Consider the following 18,530-nt stretch of genomic DNA (forward strand, 5'->3'; position numbering starts at 1 on the left):
TTACTGAGGTCAGTGTAAATGTTCAGTCATCTATTCTTTTTTACTGTCGAGTAATTTAAGATCTTTGTTATTAATAATGGTTGATTTTCCAGATATATGTACAGTTCATGATAAATGAACTACATCAATCATGATGTGTTTGAAAATGTTAAGCATATAGAAAATATTTTCTGGTAGTCTATATAGAAAATTTGTCTTGCTTAACTTGAATTCCAACTTATTTTCTATCACTGTGTATATTGATATTTTATTAGCAAAATTAAATTTATGATAAAACAATTTTATTAAATACTAAATTTATCTTTTATACCTAGCTAAAATATTATGGCATAATTTATAAGCATATTACATTCCTAAATCTTAACCATATTTGTTTAGGAAAATGCAGCAGTTTACATTTAATTGGAACCTAATTCTTACATATTCACTAGGGTAATTATCTCTGCATCTTTCTAAAATACAGCTTCACAAATACTGCATATTTTGGGTATGATACTTAATAGTTCAATATTCTTTAGTAATGTTGTACTGTGATGCACTTAGTTAATTTAATAGCATAAATATTACATGGGTGTGTGAAGTAGATAATTATTTAATCTTAAACATTTAGATTTCTTTTATCTTCCCTGATAGTATACCATTACTCTAACCTGGCTTTGTGTTAGATTATTTGTTCACATTAAAGTTCTGGTATTAAAGAGGCTGAAGTCTTTGTTTCTCAATTGAGGTTAATTGTTGTCTTAAATTTTTTTTTAATTTATTTTTTTGCCAGTGGACTAGTGGAAGTTAACCAACTAGACTAACTAGCAATTTTGCTGATATTGATGTTAATTAGCAAAGTGCTGATATTTTGGGTTTTTAGCTTGTTGTATATAAACTTCATTGAAGATTTGAAATTGTTCTTAGGCAAAAATATTGGGTGCACATTAATTACATTGGAGAGGCAAAATCTTTATACAGTCATCTCTCATTATCTGCTGAGGATTGGTTCTGAGACCCCCTCAGATACCAAATCCATGGATGCTCATGTCCTTATGTAAAATGGCATAGTATTTGCATATAATCTATGCACATCCTCTTGTATACTTTAAATCATCTCTAGGTTACTTGTAATACCTAATACAATGTAATTATTTGTAAGTACAATGTAAATGATACGTGAATAGTTGTCAGTGCATAGCAAATTCAAGTTTTGCTTTTGAGAACTTTCTGGGAAAATTTATATATATATATTTTTTGATCTATTGTTTATACCTGTGAATGCAGAACCAATGGATACGGGGAGCTGACTGTAGCAGCTTTTTGTTGATTCTTAATGTAGATGGAATATTTTCAGCATTGTAAGAATCAACTCTGAAGTGATCAGTTATAAATATTAGAAATTAATTTAAAAGCTTGAATTACCTTCTCAAAATCTGTGAGATATTCTATAGTAACTTGGCCCTTCTTTTTCAGTTTGCAAGTAATTTAACTTTAGATTTAGGTGAAGGATGGAGTTCTCACAGCTGGCTAATGATATAAGGAGAGAGACTTGTGAAGTGTACAGGAATTCCTACAAGTTCAAAGGACTTTAATGACACAATCTCCTCCAAATAAGAACTTAATCCAGAATGTAGTTGTTTGAGGAACTAAGTAACTTCACTAGGGCAGCTTGTAAAAAAATGTATTATACTTCAGAATATAAAAGTAATTTTCCTCCATAAGAGTTTCTTTTCTTTAGTTTGCTTCAAGGTATTTGATGTTGACGGTGATGGAGTTCTCTCTAGGCTTGAACTGAGAGACACGTGGTTGCACAGAGGTCTGGAAGGACAACTGCACCGATGATACCCTGGTAAAGTCTGATTGTATACATCTTCTTGCATGTAAACTTCCAACAGGAACATAGAGTGAAGAATTTTTTAAAAGAGGTTAAGAAAAAGATTTCTTACTACTTCTAGGTTCTATATTATGCTACTCAAAATATTCATAGCCAAAGATGCAAAATTGGGAAGAGAATTTGCCTTAGAAAATTTAATAAACTGAATGTATTATGTAAAAAAAAAATGAAACTACTGGAAAATTGTCATAAATTTTTAAGGCAAACAAGCAATCTATTTCTGGAATTAAAAAAAAAAAAAAAACTTGACCGAAAAAATATTTTATACTTCAGCTACTGGCTAATAAAAATGATACCTTCTCTTTCCTAACTACTGATTTGGGTTTCTGGTTTTAAAGGAATTACTTGTGGATCTATCCAACATTGTAGAAGACACATAGAATGCACATGACACCACAAAGGTGAGTCTAGCAGAGACTAATTTATTCTTTTCTAAAAATACATTATATTCTGAATTGGTATACATACCTTACATATACATACTTGAATCTCTTCTACATCATCCCTGCTAAATGCTTATTTGGACCTGTGGTTACAATAACTCCAAGTTGTCCCTAAGGAAAGCCCATTCGACCTTTAAACAACTCCATTAAGTGTTATTTACATAAAAACATTATATTTTATAAGCTAGGCATTTTGTAAAAATTAAGTAGAGACAGCCCTTGCCATCTGTAGTTTATAATCTTTACTTCTCCCAGTTTAATACATTATGGTAAGACAAAACTTATATTGAGCAAAAGAAGCCACAGAATAAAAGAACACATTGTACAATTTAATTTATATGAAGTTCTAGAACAGAGACAGAACTAATGTTAATAAGTGTTACAATAGTGATTTTGGAGATGGGTGATTTAACTGAGAAGGACCATAGAATATCTGGGATGATGGAAATTATTTTTATCTCAATCTGGGTGGTGTATATAGTTTTTAAAATTTTTTTTTCAATAATATTGGTGAGGGTCTGTCCTAAGTTCTTTAATAGCAGCCAGAATAAGTGTATAATAGCAGAAACAAGCATGTACTTTACAAAGAATAAAGCCTTGAATTTTTTTAGTTTCACAACATTTATTAAAGATATTATAATAGGTTTGCCTTAATGTCTATGTATCCCTATGAAACTGAAGATAATCCATATATGTGAGACATATGAGTTAATTTGACCCTTTCTATTCAAATGTTGACATGTACCAAGTTGTAGATGGTAGGACGTAGACCATAGTGGCCTTACGCAGGCTTAGAAAAATAAGTAACATTTTTTTCAATCACAAATCCAGAAGAAATCATCATAGTCTTATTAACTGACACTCAATAGAAATAAATAATAGAAATGAATTTTTCAGGGCTTGATCTTTGTTTGGCAATTCAGATAACCGTCTTCATTTACTTTTCTGCCCAAAACTAAGGTAGCCATTTCTATTTGGTATATATGAAAACAGAAACACAGGAAAGTTTCTACTAGGAAATACCTTATGTAGAGATACAATTTCCATCGCCTTTCTTCTGGGTGTTTGATAAGTATGGAGGTTATCATTGCTGTCTATTTTTATATAAGACCGAGTTTCTTCTTATGGCTGTACTTTTGAACATTAAAAAAAAAGATCATTTAGCTACTCCATCTCCGTGTAACCATAAAAATGAAATGGTAAAAATTTAGAATAGAATTTGGACCTTTCAACCAAACCTATTACCCATATTCACTGGTGACTAGACGGTGACAATATTACCCATTATTTTGTACCATTACATTGGTGTTAATATACTTCAATGGAAGTTGCATCATGAAAGCCAATAATTACCATCACAGTGCTTTAAAATCTTTCCTTATAATAAATGGTAATATATATTGAATGAATACATGAATATCATTAATAATAAATATTATTATATATCATTAAATAACAAATCATTAGATAATAAAAATATAATTAAGTAATAAAAGCTAAGAACATTATTATTCATCTAGGATTGTTAAGGTGATTGTTCAAAACATGAAGTAAGAAGCATTTGGTTATATTTTTGCCTGCCAAGAAATATTGTCTGCTGTATATAAATGTAATTTTTGGTACACTTTGACACCAAAAAAAAAAAATACTGCTTTACTCAACTTGTGAAAGTAATGTTAAATTTTATTTTGAGGAAATCTTAATATAGATACTCATTTATTATATATATTTAGTTTTTTTAAATCTCTTAAGAAGTCTAATAATATTGCCAGATGTTTTAAAGATCTTAGAAAATTGTTAGGGTCAAAGGGCATAATCCAAAGAGTTTGGAAAAATGCTTTCAAAGTTAGTAAATAGTCCTTTTTCTCTACCCAGAACCTTTTGTGGGTTCTGTTAGTAAACTTCACCTTGAACCAGAAGATACTGTGAGTTATTTCCCAGGTCTTACTGGAGGAAGATTTTTGGTGATAAATTGCCCACATTATGACTGACTACTTCAGAGTTTGGTTACTTTTGAACTTACTCTTGCTGGCCTACTTTCAGATGAATACATAGCATCTACATTAAATCATTAGTTTTCTTTCAGACAAATGACCATTGCAAGTTTAATAAAACAAATTTAATTCAAATAATGTAAGAAAATGAAGATTTAAGATATTCTTAAATATTGTTTCTCTTTCATAATGGCCATCTTAACTCTAGAAGAATATCAGATCTGGAGTGTGAAAAATGTTCTTGCCAATGAGTTTTTGAATCTACTTTTCCAGGTATGTTTAAGGTAAATGACAGAGACCGAGGGCACTGGTACCAGTAGTTCTACATCTTTTCCATTATGTAGTAGTTAGACAACTAGGCTACAAAACCATATATTGTCAAAAGAACTGCATTAACCTGTACACCACCTGCAGATGGTAAGTTAGAGCGTGCCTGCTTCTCAGAGTCACAATGTGCATGATAGGAAAGTAGAGTGTAGCTGATAATGTTTATCTTAATAACTCATGATAGAGCAGATTTTAGACACATAGAAAAGAATTTAAAATGAAAAAGCCATTATAATTTGCTATTTTTCTTTACTTTTTTTTTAAGACCCTCCCTAACAAGTAAGGCAGTGTGGACAGAGACATAGATCATAAGTTGGCATCTGTAAATTTTTCACAAAGTATACCATCTTTCCAGTTAGGAGGTTATTTTAGATGCAGAGCTGTTTCTTAATTTTCTTTCTTTCTTTCTTTTTTTCTTTTTTGTAATTTAATTCTTTAGAAGGTCCAATAAAGATTGAAGGAGAAAGGAGGAAAGAAAAGCTGTCAGGGGTGAACATGAAATCATAAAACTTGCCAGATTTTAACTATTTTCCCAGTTAAAGTAGTTCTCTTTGCTCCAATTTAAAGAAACAACTTATAGTTTCCCATTTTTCATAGTTCTTCAAAAATATATGTTGATTTAATAGTATTTTACAGGGGGGAGGGGTGTGAGTAGGGACAGACTGGAAGTTCAAGATTTGTAAATACTGACAGGTATATATACAGTAGATAAACAAGCTTATACTGTATAGCACAGGGAAATATATTCAAGAATTTGTAGTAGCTCATGGTGAAAAAATATGAAAACAAATATACGTATATTCATAAAGGACTGAAAAATTGTGCTGTACACCAGAAATTGACACAACATTGTAAATGGACTATAACTCAGTTAAAAAATAAAAGATAAAACTGTTAGAACACTATAAAAAAAGTAGTATTTTACATTTTCCTTATTTTATTCTCCTTTTCTTATGAAAGCACCCCTATGAAGATCAATAAGGCTTGATATCTTCATATCTATCATGATCCTCCATTGTGAATACAGAGTAACCTGCCTGTGGCACAGCTATGTTAGAATAAATGAAAATTGAACTCTTCCTGACAACTAATAACTAATGTATATTTAAAGCATATGAAATCTGATAAGCCTGTGATGCCCATTTAAATCAATCAGTTGCTCCACTGTCAGTTATCTGCCAGGATCTAAGTTGATGTCTTTATAAAATATAAATACATATAAAAATAATATAAACCTACTATAAACAGAAATGACTTGCTTAATTATATGAAAATTGAGCAGCTATTTTTATCTCATTTAAAATGATGCCCTCAATTACTTTGTTATCATTAATTACATAGATATTTTGACCACTTAAGTTTATGTCTGAGTCATCTGGCAGCTCTTACATAGCAAAGCATTTTGAACTTTTATATCGCCTTTCCTATTTTCTCATGCTTATCAGGGACTTGCATAGGCACTATTTTTTCTATGACTCTATAAACAGATGTATGCCTGAAATTTTCTTTTGTGTCTCAGGGTTTCTAGCATTATATTACTGACAGATTTCTTGTTGGTTACCAATCTAATTTTTTTCTTGGTATGTATAGTCCTTTCAGTCCTTTCAAATATATATATATGTAGTCAGTTTACAATGTTGTGTCAATTTCTGGTGTGCAGCACAATGCTTCAGTCATACATGAACATACATATATTCATTTTCATACTCTTTTTCACCATAAGTTACTACAAAACAGCATTGGATACAGTTCCCTGTGCTATACAGTATGAACTTGTTTATAAATTGGGAGTTTGAGATTTGCAGGTACTAAATATTAACATTACATTTTATGATGCTCACTTTATCTCATATTCAGACATGCTTTTAAAACTTTATGTTCACTTAATATATAAGTAAGCAGACTTACTCTAAATTGTTTTATTTTCTGTCTGTTTCTAAAATAGAATTAGCTAATAAATTTAGTGATAAAAGCTTGAATTATACTTTTATTTTATTTGCCAAGATCCCACTCCTGGCTGACCATTTTGGGTATTTAAGTATAAAGTAAGTAAATGTCAGTAAAATTAGGAAACCATTCCTGTGGTAGTATTATTTTCATTCCTTTCAAATAAACTCAGTTCCCAATATTTTGCAGAGGAAGCATTCTAAACATGATCAGGATCTTCTATCTTATAAGTTTGTCAGAAAGCATCAAATGTTAAACAGTTTGATAAACAGAAAAGTGCATCACACTGACCCCTACCTATATCCATGTTCTAATCCTGAAATCTGTGAATATGTTATTTTACATGGCAAAGGGTATTTTGCAGATGTATCAGGTTAAGGACTCTGAGACAGGGAGATTAGCCTGGATTATCTACATGGGCCTAGTCTAACAACAGGAGTCCTTAAAAATTGAAAATCTTTCCCAGATGTGGTCAGAAAGATATGACTTTGGAAGAAGGATTAGAAAGCTGTAAAGCTGTTAGCTTTGAAGATAGAGGAAGGGCCATGGGTAAAGAAATGTGGGTGAACACTAGAAGCCGGAAAAGACAAGGAAATATATTCTTCCTTTGACTTACAGAAGGGCATACAGCCCTGCTGACATCTTGATTTTTAGCCAAGTGATACCTGTTCCTGACTTGACCTACAGAACCATAAAATAATAAGTTTGTGTTGCTTTAAGCTGCAAAATTTGTGATAATTTGTTACAGCAGTGATAAAAATAAGTATAGGGGAGGTAATCCAAATTTATGGATTGGAGGGCTCAACATTTTAAAGATGTCAGTTCCCCTTCAACTGATTCAAAGATTTATATGTGCACATCAAAATCCCCAAAACTTAATTGTTGTTACTGTTTTTTTGTAGAACTTGACAAGCTGATTCTAAATACTTAGAGAAGCTTGAAGAGCCAACAATAGCCACGATGATATTAAAGAACAATGTTAAAGAACTTATTATAAAACAATATTAAGTCTATGTGATAACTACCTAAAGTTAGACATATAGACCAATGGAACAGTATTGAATTAAACCCTGTACCATACATGAACAGTAATTTTAGATAGATTATAAATCTAATAAATTTGAAACAAAAAGCAAAGCATCTGGGGGAGGGTAAAGCTCAGGTGGAATGTGTGCTTAGCATGCATAAGGTCTTGGGTTCAACTCCCAGTACCTCCATTAAAATAAATAACCTAATCCCCCACCAAAATAAAGCATCTAGAAAATAGTGTAGGAGATATTTTAATGACTTTGAAGTGGCAAAGAGTTCTTAAACAGGACACAGCACTAAACATAAAAGAAGAGTTTTAAGTTAGACTTCAGTAAAATTAAGAATTATTTTTATCAAGAGATACCATTAAGAAAGTGAAAAGCCACACGGTGGGAAAATATATTTTCTATACCTATATCCAACAAAAGACTTGTATCTAGGGCAAATAGAGAACAAAAACCAGTGGAGAAAAAGGCAAAACCTCAATATTAAAATGTGCAAAAAAATTGAACAGGTGCTTCACAAAAAAAAAAAAAGTCCAAATAAGCTCTGAAAAGTGGCTGACCTCTTTAGTAATAATAAAAATACGTACTAAAACCACACTTGGAACACCATTAGACATCCACTAGAATAGTTAGTTGTTAAGTGATATGAAGCATTGGTGAGGGTAACATGCAATGGGGACTCTTACACATGGCCAGTGGGAATATAAATTCTTACAAATACTTTGAAAGTAGGCTTTTTGAATGAAAGTTATATATGTATATGTGTGTGTGTATATATGTACACACACACACATATACATACATACACACACACACACACTCCCTGTGTACCCTTCAGAAGCTTCTACATCTGAGCACAAAAGGACATCCAGAAAATTCTCATAATCACTATTTGTTATAGCCCCAAATAGAAAATGACCCAAACACCTGTCAACAATAAATACATAACCATAAGTGGTGGCACATGCATACAAGTTGTATACTTTAAAGCAATAAAAATAAATATACTAGTTTAAAGAAAACTCTAGTGGATGAATCTTACGTAATGTTGAGTGGAATGTAAGGGACTAAAAATTTCAAAAGCCAAAAAAACCAATCCATGGTGGCTGAATTTAGGATGGTGAATCCATCAAAGAGATGCCATAGTATCTGGGAAGAAACCCAAAGTGGAACAGCAATGTTCTGTTTCTTGACTGGATGAAGATTACATAGATGTGTTTACTTTGTGAAAAATCACTGAGCTGTATACTTAAGATATGTTCACGTTTAAGCATGTATATTATATTTGCATTTTTTTAAAAAATGTTTGCTTGCAAAAAAAGATATCCAAAGCCTAAGTATTTATCAGTAGGAGAATGGATAAAACAAATGATAGTATATTCAAACAATGGAATAAATTCAACAATAAGAAAGAATCAACAACTGATGCAAAGATGAACCTCAAAAGCCTAATTTATACATTTCGTTGTCAGGTAAATTTTAGCTCAGAAGGTAAACAAAACTATAAACAGGCATGTGCCCTGGGGGGAGGGGTGCTGAAGCCTTTGTCTCCTCAGACCTGTGCCATTACTGGCACATCTCGCAAGAAGAGAGGCAGGGCTCAGCCACAGCTACCATCTCCTCCTGTGCATAGTGCCCGGGCGGGGGCAGGGCTGAGACCTGAATCTGCACGTGGGGGCTCCACAACCTTTTAGGCAGGACTGAGACTTGTTTATAGCCTGAGGCAGAGAGGATTTTTCTACCCTGACACCTCAGAGAACTTGTGCTGCCAAGGGAAACAAGGAGCTCAGATTTGGCACAGAGTGTAGGTGGGGCTGTTCCGTGGTCTTCCCTGAGCCCACCTACAGACTGTCTACCCGAGGCAGAGCAGGCTGCTGCACAGAGCAGCAGAGCGACCAGCACCAGGAGAGGGCAGGTGGGCAGCCACCCACCTTCCTGGCAGGAACACAGCACCTGACCACGGTTCTGGGACGGGGTGTGATCTGCCCACCTGCTTCCCCCCAAGCACAGCATCTGACTGGCATCAGGAGGGGGAGTGACCTGCCCACCCACTGGATAAGAGCTCAGTTCCTGACCTAGTGTTAGGAGGGGGCACAATCTGCTGGCCAACAGCCACTGAGAGCAGCACAGATGAGGGTGCCAACAGAAGGCCTATGAAACAGCAAGCTGAGTTCGTGAAGCAGGGCAAAGACACAAAGACCTCTCGATAAAATCGTTAAGGGCACACCATCTCCAGGATAAGTAGGTAACTGCTACTCCTTAAGCCATGGTGCCAGAGAGATATGAGCAATGTGAAGAAGCAGAGAAACCACTCCCAATGAAAAGATCAAGAGAAATCCCCTGAAAGCATGATCAAGGAAATAGAAATTGATGGTCTATTAGATCAAGATTTCAAAAAAGAGTGATCAAAGTACTGAAGGAACTAAAAGAAATAGTGTTTAGGTATATAAAATGTATCAAAAATGAAATAGAAACTATAAAGAAGAACTAGGTAGAATTAGTAAACTCATTGGCTGAGATGAGAGCTGACCTAAAGGCTGTGCAAAGCAGACAAGAAAATACAGAAGAATAAATAAGTGACCTAGAAGACAGGACAACAGAAAGCATCCAATCAGAACAGCTGAGAGAAAAACAAATGAAAATCAAAACAATATACGGGACCTATGGGGTAATATAAACTGTGCCAATGTATGCATAATAGGAGTTCCAGAAGGGGAAAAAGAACAAAGCGGGTTGAAAAGGTATGGGAAGGACTCATGACTGAAAACTTCCCAAACCTAAAGAAGGAATCATATCCAAGCACAGGAGGCTCAGAGGGTCCCAAGCAGGAAGAACCGAAACAGACCCACACCAAGGCATATCCTAATCAAGATAGCCAGATTCAAGGATAAAGAAATGATCCTAAAGGTAGCAAGAGAAAAACAAAGAGTGAGTTACAAGGGAACCCCCATAAGGTTTTCAGCTGATTTTTCTACACTATTTACAACAGCTAAGACATGGAAACAGCCTAAAATGTCCATCAACAGATGACTGGATAAAGATGTGGGATATTTATATGATGGGATACTATTCAGCCACAAAAACTGACTACATAACGCCATTTGCAGAGATATGGATGCTCCTGAAGAATGTTATTCTAGGTGGAGCAGAACAGAAAGAGAAAGAGGAATACCATGTGAGATCACTCATGTGTGGAATCTTAAATATATGCAAGATCTTGTGGTAACTCAAAGCAAAAAAAAAAGTGACAATGAATATATGTACGTTCATGTATAACTGAAAAATTGTGCTCTACACTGGAATTTGTCATAACATTGTAAAATGACTATTACTCAATAAAAATGTTTTAAAATAAGTAAAATAAAATATAACCTTTAAAATACTGTATAATGAGAGGTGTGATGTTCTAGTATCTGTTCTAAGAAGTACGTTAGACACACATAAGAATAACCAATGGTCAGAAAGATCACATGTTATCAGCTACCACCCCATGCAAATTAATGGCATTTAGCAGATATTCATATATGTGTGTAAATATATAAAATAGGTATTAGTCTATATGTAAATCAAATCAAATATTATATTATAATCTAACGTAAAATCATATCAGCAAAAGCACTTTGCTGACATAAGTGTCTTGGTGTAAACAGATTACAATTTTTTATTGAGTTGTCATAATGGGATAATATTGTGAACCAAGTGGAAATTGTAAAAAAAAAGTTATCCAAAAAAAAACCATCCTGACTACATGATAAGATGCACAGTTACTATAAGGCCTCTCCCATTATTTACTATCAGTGTCAGAAAGTCTTGGAATAAGTTAGGAGAATTAAAAACTCTAACAAGACACAAGAATGCACTCTCTGTTAAAGAAAATAAACCAAAAGAAAAAAACAAATGAATAGACAATTAAGGTCCTACAGATAAAAATACCAATTTTTATGGGAAATAGCCTTAAAATAAAAAATAAGGAGATTATATTCTAATTTCAACTTTTGAATAAAGATATACAAAATTTAGCTGAATACCTTCGTATTTTGCACTTATGAAGAAAAAAATGTATTTGCAATGAAAAAACAGCCATTACCCTGCCTTTTGAGTATTCTAAAGTTTTAGGTTTGAATATATTTCATCTTAAATGATCTTAAGCACTATGCAGTGGTTGGTGTTTTAAAAATACCACTGTGTGTGGAACTTCTAAAAGTGCTTCAAAAAATTTATATTTTTGTAATAATTTAGTAATGGCCTGGATATTATTTTTAGCAAAACAACTCATCATGGAATACTGCAAGATTTTTTCAATAAGTTTATATTCACAAATGTTTAAGATTGTCACTGTATTATGAGAAAATGTCAACCGTGGCAGTATTTTGACTTGAAAATGAGATAAGCTGAGAAGCATATTTTAAGTATAAACTAAATGATCGCACTCCTTTAAAGACAAGAAAGTAAAAGCATGATAAACTCTGACACACTTAAAATATAAAAATTAACATAATGTAATTTTACACACTTCTCTTTAACTCTCAGTACTTTCTCAGCCCCTTTCCCATTATTACATACGCGTCCCCGCTCCTGACCCGCGGTGTACACACCTCCGATCACACGGGGGAAGGGGGGACCCGGGCGGTGAGGACCAGGGGCGCGGACACCCCAGCGGCCCCGATGGACACGGACACTCACCCGCTCCCGGCGGGCGAGGAGAATAGTCGAAGAGGACCCGCCAGCGCACCCGTCCCCTCCTGCCCTGCCGGCCGGGGCCCCAGCTCGGTCAGGTCCACACACACACCGGCAGGAAGCGGGCTCAGGCCGTGGGAAACCGGCGTACCTTCAGACGGAGAGCGGGGAGCATCCTCCCGCAGACACGCAGGCAGCGCTGTCCCGGAGCCTTCTTGGCGCCGCCCGCTCAGTCCTGAGGAAAACAAGCTCCGCCCCCAAGGAAGACGCTGGCTACTGATGCGGACTGCGCATGCGCACCGCTACCTAAGACACGCTGGCTTCGTGCACCCCCTGCAGGTCCTCGAGGGCGGTGCAGGATACTCGGAACTCACTGTAGAACACAAGACCCCTCCTAGCCATGATGCTAAATCACTGGAAATCTCAGTGCCCTGGCCTCTTTTTTAATGGCACTGGTGATGCTCTCATCCAGCCATGCCTGCTCTCTTGCCTGGCACATGCCTCAGTCCTTGGAATCCCGCCTGAATCAGATTCTGTTCTGGAGGAAGGACAGGTGCAGAAGAATCTCAAAATTCCAGACTTAGAAGATGACCAGGAACTCAAACTCAACTCTGTCAACTCCCTGGGGTCCCCTGAGGAGTGTGGTTTTCTCAGAACCATCTGCCCTGTGTCAGGAGCAGACCAAGCCTCAGGTAGCTTAGAGAGGCTATCATGCAGCACATGCTTTGGATGGTTCTCAGTTCTGACCTGCATGATCTTGAGACCCTTTTGTAACTCCTAACACTCTGTTTTCTCATACCTATAGTGATGGTTATTGATGACTGAGTTAATCCTCTTTCAATGCTGAGGTGGTATTGTTCCTTGGATAACAGAATATTTTGAAGGGATCAACAGTTTATCACTTCTCCTTAATGAAGTATGTTTTTAAAACTAGAAATGTTTCAGGGGGCACTCAGGTCCTCCTCTTGCACCAGTTCCTGAGGTGTTGGCAGTTTCTGCTCTGAGCTCCAGATCCTGATCCTGCCGGTGGTCTATGGTGATGCCAGTGTGTACATGCTCTTCCTTTTGCACCGGTGTGGAAAGGAGACAGCCCTTCCCCTAAATGAGGCTGCAACATGCTGACACTCAAAGCAGGCACAATGAAGAACCAGCTAGAATCCCCGGTACCAGCTGTCCCAGGTAGAAACGTCACCTTCACCACAGTGTTCCTGTGCTCCTATCAGGCCTTCACTACTCCCAGCAGGCCATGCATGAGCAGTGTGACAGTGTGACACCTGCACAGCATGGTGGTGATGATCCCACCTTATCTGTTTGTTTTTGGAATGTCCCCACACCTCTCTGAGCTTCACTTTGCTCTTCTCACAGGCAGAGTTGTACAGGCATGAACCTCACAGGGTTATGGTAGGTAGTCACGGTAGCTGCTCACCCAGTGGCACTCTCTGCCGAGAGGGCTGCTGGGAGTGCTGTGTTTCTTCACACTTGTCCTTCACTCTCCCCAATGAAAACACTCTTGGCCTTATCCTTCCCTGGCCCGCGGCCTTTCTGTGCTTGCAAAAGAACATGGAAACAATCTGCAAAGAAGTTTTGAGGTTCTGTCCATCTGGTCCAGGAAATGCTGACTCTGCTAGATATGCTGTTGGGTGGGCTCTCATGGGAGGGTTTTGGGCAGGACTTCCCTTTGCAATAAGCTGCCCCACCCAGGCCTTTCCATGATCCAGACTCCTGGGACCAGGGTGCAAATCCCCAGCTCCCCACTTGTCAACCATGTGACCTGGGCAACTTTCTCAAACCCAAGCTTTGTCCACCCAAGGTCAGCAGAGATGGGGGATAACAGGATGTCCCGCATAGAGTGTCTGTGCAGATTAAGTGAGGAAGAACAGACAGAACAGTGGTGGGGCCTGGCCCATTGGTTGGCAGAAGGGAGCTCACCATGTGCAGCAAGTTCCGCGGGTCACCCAGCAATCTGCCCAGAGGCTTAGCCGCTCCATCGCTATCATGCATCTGAAGTCCACTTAACCACATGGGAGAGAAACAAACACATATTCTGAGTGTAGCTGCCACAGGGAAAATTGCATCTTAGCGGGGAGTAATACCAGAGGGTGATCAGGATGGCGGAAGATGCCCCCTGGGTTTGAGCAGACTGGAGCTGCTCTTCAGAGACTGGGGTTAGTGAGGATGGGCTTGTAGAAATACCCCTCTCCTTTACCCATCAATGCTGGGTCCTGCGGGTACTGAGTCCCACATTCGGTGTGCTGCTAGTGCCCTCAGCACAGAGAAAAACCCAGGGGTTCCCACAAGGCTTCGGCCACATCCTCTGCTTCCTGAACTCCCACTCTGGTGACCCCACCTGGGATGCAGAGATGAGGTGAGGCATGGACCTGTGCTGTCAACATCTCTGCTCTACCCTGGGAATCTGGCACACAGTAGGTGCTTGGTAAGTCATTGTTGAATGAACAGCAATACTGGGCCAAGTTTCTGTGGGTGTCTGTGCCCCCAGATCAGGGACCCCTCAGGGCCCACCTCACAAGTGACATGAAAATAATGATCCCACCAGGAGCAATAACAGTTCCTCAGAATAAATGGGCTATTCCAAGCACTCTCCACCTGTTGCAAAGGCCTCCCAGCAGGGAAGTGGGCTGTCAGGGGCAGCACTGCACTCTCCACTGTAACAAGGAGAAAGCCAAGGGCCACAGAGAGGAATGCCTTTCCAGTGTCACTGCTCACTTTCCCACCTTTTGGGAGACCAGGAGGCTTTTCTACTACATTCTGGCTCTGAAGCCCCAATACTGTGTGGACATGCCTCCCTCCCTGGAGCAAGGAAACACTAAGTGACCTGTCACTTGTCACCAAGCAGACAGGCTCATTCCAGCTCATTGTGCCACCAGCAGGTTGTGCTAGAAGCAGGATCCTCTGGGAGACATCACACTCTCCCAAGCTGGAAACAGGTGAACAGCTCACAGGTTTCCTGGAGAGGATGGTCACATGGCCTTGATCTGGCCGATCAGCATTTTCCATCCTCCCTGGCCACTGTGATTGGCTCAGGGCTGGGCACCAGCCCAATCAGGCTCCACGGAGGTCAGGCCTAGTTGCTGGAATCCTGGGAGCAGAGAAGTTCTATTTCAGTTGGGAGTTGAGGGGTGGTGATGTCAGCTTGTGGCAGTTGGTGACTATCTTGCTTTCATAAAGGCAGAGCCATGTGAAGATGACACCAGTGGCAGAGCCCAGAGGTGGGGAAGGATGACTTCTGTTGATGTCACTGAGCACCAGGTACAGACATGCCTGAAGCTATCTCCCTGTGGACGTCTCAGTTAGGTAAGTCATTCTCTCCTGCCCTGTTTGCTTCTTTAAGCCACTTTGGTTTTCTGTCACTGGTTTTAAGAAAAAGTTTGACTATTCCTTCAAGCTGGCTAAATGGAGACCCTGGAACTGCAACAGTGAGTTGATAGGCAACAATGTGGCTAATAGACTCCAGAGGCCTCTGTTCAAACAGGGGATTGTAAATGACAAGGGAGAGTACACATGGCCTCAGTGAACAGATTTGCTACTGGTAGCTCCCAGTTCCTGGATATTAGAGTGCATGCACTCAGCCAAGTCTCAGCTCTGCTGTCACACCTGCTAACCCACACCTCTCCTCTCCCACCTGCCGGGCCTAGGGGGGCTGGACACCCCCGGGCACCTGAAACAGCCCAGGGCTTTGTGTTGTAATTTACACAGGCTGCCCCCAGTTCTGAGGGTGAGGGTGACTGGGTTCCAGTTTACAGAGAAAACAGACTAGACGGTCTCACTGGTGAGATGTGGGGGTGGGACCCCAATCTACCATCTGACCTATGACTTCAGAGTGGACAGCCTCCCCACCCTCAGCCAGGATGCTTGCTAAGCCTAGGGGCTCAGGAGTCCTGCTCCCTCCAGCACCCCTCCTGGAGGTGAGAGTGGGGGGCTCTTCTCTATACAACATTCACCCCTGCAGGGGCACACATGTGACCTCACAGTCTGTCATCCCTTCCTTATGACCTGGACCTCCTTGATGTGTGAGCACTGCAGGTCATGGGTGCACACGTGGGCAGGTGCACCATGACTAGAGGACAGCACTCCAATTTAAGCCCCCTACATGCTCAGATGATTACATCCTGGAATTGAGGGGTTCCCAGGGGTCAGGTGGCCAATTCTGGCCTTAGGGGCAAATTCTTATCACCCAGGGGGCTGATTTTTAAATTAAATTACACATTTACAATTCAATAGTCAAGCCCCTTTCTAGGCAGCCTTGTAGCCTCTCAGCTTTTACCCCTCGCTGTGACCATGTTCTTAGCTTCAAATTGAGTGTCATTATGGACATGAACATGTCCCTGTCATGTGTCACCTTCACAGTAAGCAGCCACCCCAAACTCCCCTCCCTTCCCCTTGTCGATATCTCCACACAGGGAGTAGGGCCCTTTTGATGCAGTTGTGCAAATGTATGAGCTAAGGGTTTAGAATGTCCAGGCTAGGAGGGGTTTGCCCCACATGGCAGGGCAGGTGGGCTGGCAGGGGGTGATGGTTCACTTGCAAAACCTCAGCTGGTTTCAGGCAGTGACAACAGACTGGCAGCCAAGGGCTCAGCTGGTGCAGAGTAAGCGGATTAAATGTGTTCACCCAGACGCCTTGGGGGTGGCAGCCCTGGAGTACGACTACAAGTGAGGAAGGTGGAGGGTCCCCAGTGCCTGGACCTCCACCTTCTAAAAATCAGGACTGAGATGTGGCTTTGAAATCTGAACACTGGAGTCCAAAGCTTCCCCCACCACTTTGTCAATAATTCAAAGCAAATGAGCCTCAGTTTTCTCATGTGTAAAATGAGAATTTTGAAGCCTCTCCCTCTGAGGGTGTGGAGGGAAGTAAATGCGGTGACAGCAGAGCACAGGAGCTGTCTGGGCTGAGCCTGCATACAGGCAGGCCGTTGTTGCTGCCATGACCACTGTCTTCCAGGGCAGGGTCTGCACTCTCTCCCTGTGAAGGTCCAGACAGTAAACATTCTAGGCTTTGAGGGACCTACAGTCCCTGTCACAACTACCACCCTCTGCTGTTGGAGGGCAAAGGCAGCTCCTGCAGTAGGTAGTCCAGGCTCGCACCCCCGCTTCCTGACATAAGTATTCCTGAGATACAATTTTCACATAACTTTGTTGGCTTTAGGTGTGCAGCATAATGACTTGTTACATGTGCATATTGTGAAATGATCAGTGCATTAAGTTTACTTGACGTCTGTCATCACCCATAGTCACACACTATTTTCCTTGTGATGAGAAATTTTAAGAGGTACTCTCTTAACTATCAAATGCACAACGCAGTGCTGTTAACTACAGTCACCTTGCAGTACATTATGTCCCCAGGACTCGTTTATCTTCTAACTGGAAGTTTGTACATTTTGATTATCTTCCCGAATTTCAATCATCCCCTGACTCACCTCTGGCAACCACCAACCTGATATCTGTTTCTATGTGTTTCGGTTTATTTTGTAGATTCCACATATAAATGAGATCATAGGTATTTGTCTTTCTGTCTTATTTATTTCACTTAGCATAATACCCTGAAGGTCCACCCAAGTTGTCACAAATGGCAGTATTTCACTTTTTTAATGTCTGAATAAGATTCCATTTTATATACATATATATGCATCACGTTTTCTGTACCCATTCATCTGCTTATGGACACTTAGGTTGTTTACATATCTTGGTTATTGTAAACAATGATACAGTGAACATGAGGGTGCAGTTGTCTCATTGACATAGTGATTTCATTTCCTTTGGATATATTCCCTGCAGTGGACTTGCTGGATCATATGGAAGTTCTAATTTTAAATTTTGGGGGAGCCTTCTTACTCTTTTCCCGAGTGATGGCACCAATTTACATTCCCACCAACATTGCACAAGTTTCCATTTTCTTCACATCACCACCATCACTTGTTGTCTCTTATATTTTCATGACACCCACCCTGACAGGTGAGAAGGGGGTATCTCATTGTGGTTTTGATTTGCATTTCCCTGATGGTGAGTGATGTTGAGCACCTTTTCATGTACCTGTTAGACATCTGTGTGCCTTCTTTGGAAAAATGTCTATTCAGTTCCTCTGCCCACTTTTTAAATCAGATTGCTTTTTTTTTTGCTGTTGAATTGTAAGAGTTCTTTATATGTTTTGAGTGTTAACCCCTTATCAGATATATAGTCTGAAAGTACTTTCTCCCCTTCTGTCTGTTACCCTACCC

The 18,530-nt window shown here is 39.2% G+C and overlaps 1 protein-coding gene across 1 annotated transcript in view; it reads left to right on the forward strand.

Moving 5' to 3' along the window:
- LOC140693658 (uncharacterized) overlaps positions 1-18,530 on the forward strand; it is a 676,856-nt gene that overhangs the window by 12,903 nt on the left and 645,423 nt on the right. Inside the window, exons 12-15 of the mRNA XM_072957373.1 lie at positions 1,721-1,831; positions 2,215-2,277; positions 4,522-4,586; positions 15,485-15,610. The gene's annotated coding sequence lies outside the window, so the exon portion shown is untranslated. The remainder of the gene's footprint in view (positions 1-1,720; positions 1,832-2,214; positions 2,278-4,521; positions 4,587-15,484; positions 15,611-18,530) is intronic.

The sequence above is a fragment of the Vicugna pacos genome, unplaced genomic scaffold, assembly GCF_048564905.1.
Source record: "Vicugna pacos unplaced genomic scaffold, VicPac4 scaffold_20, whole genome shotgun sequence".
NCBI lineage: Eukaryota > Metazoa > Chordata > Mammalia > Artiodactyla > Camelidae > Vicugna > Vicugna pacos.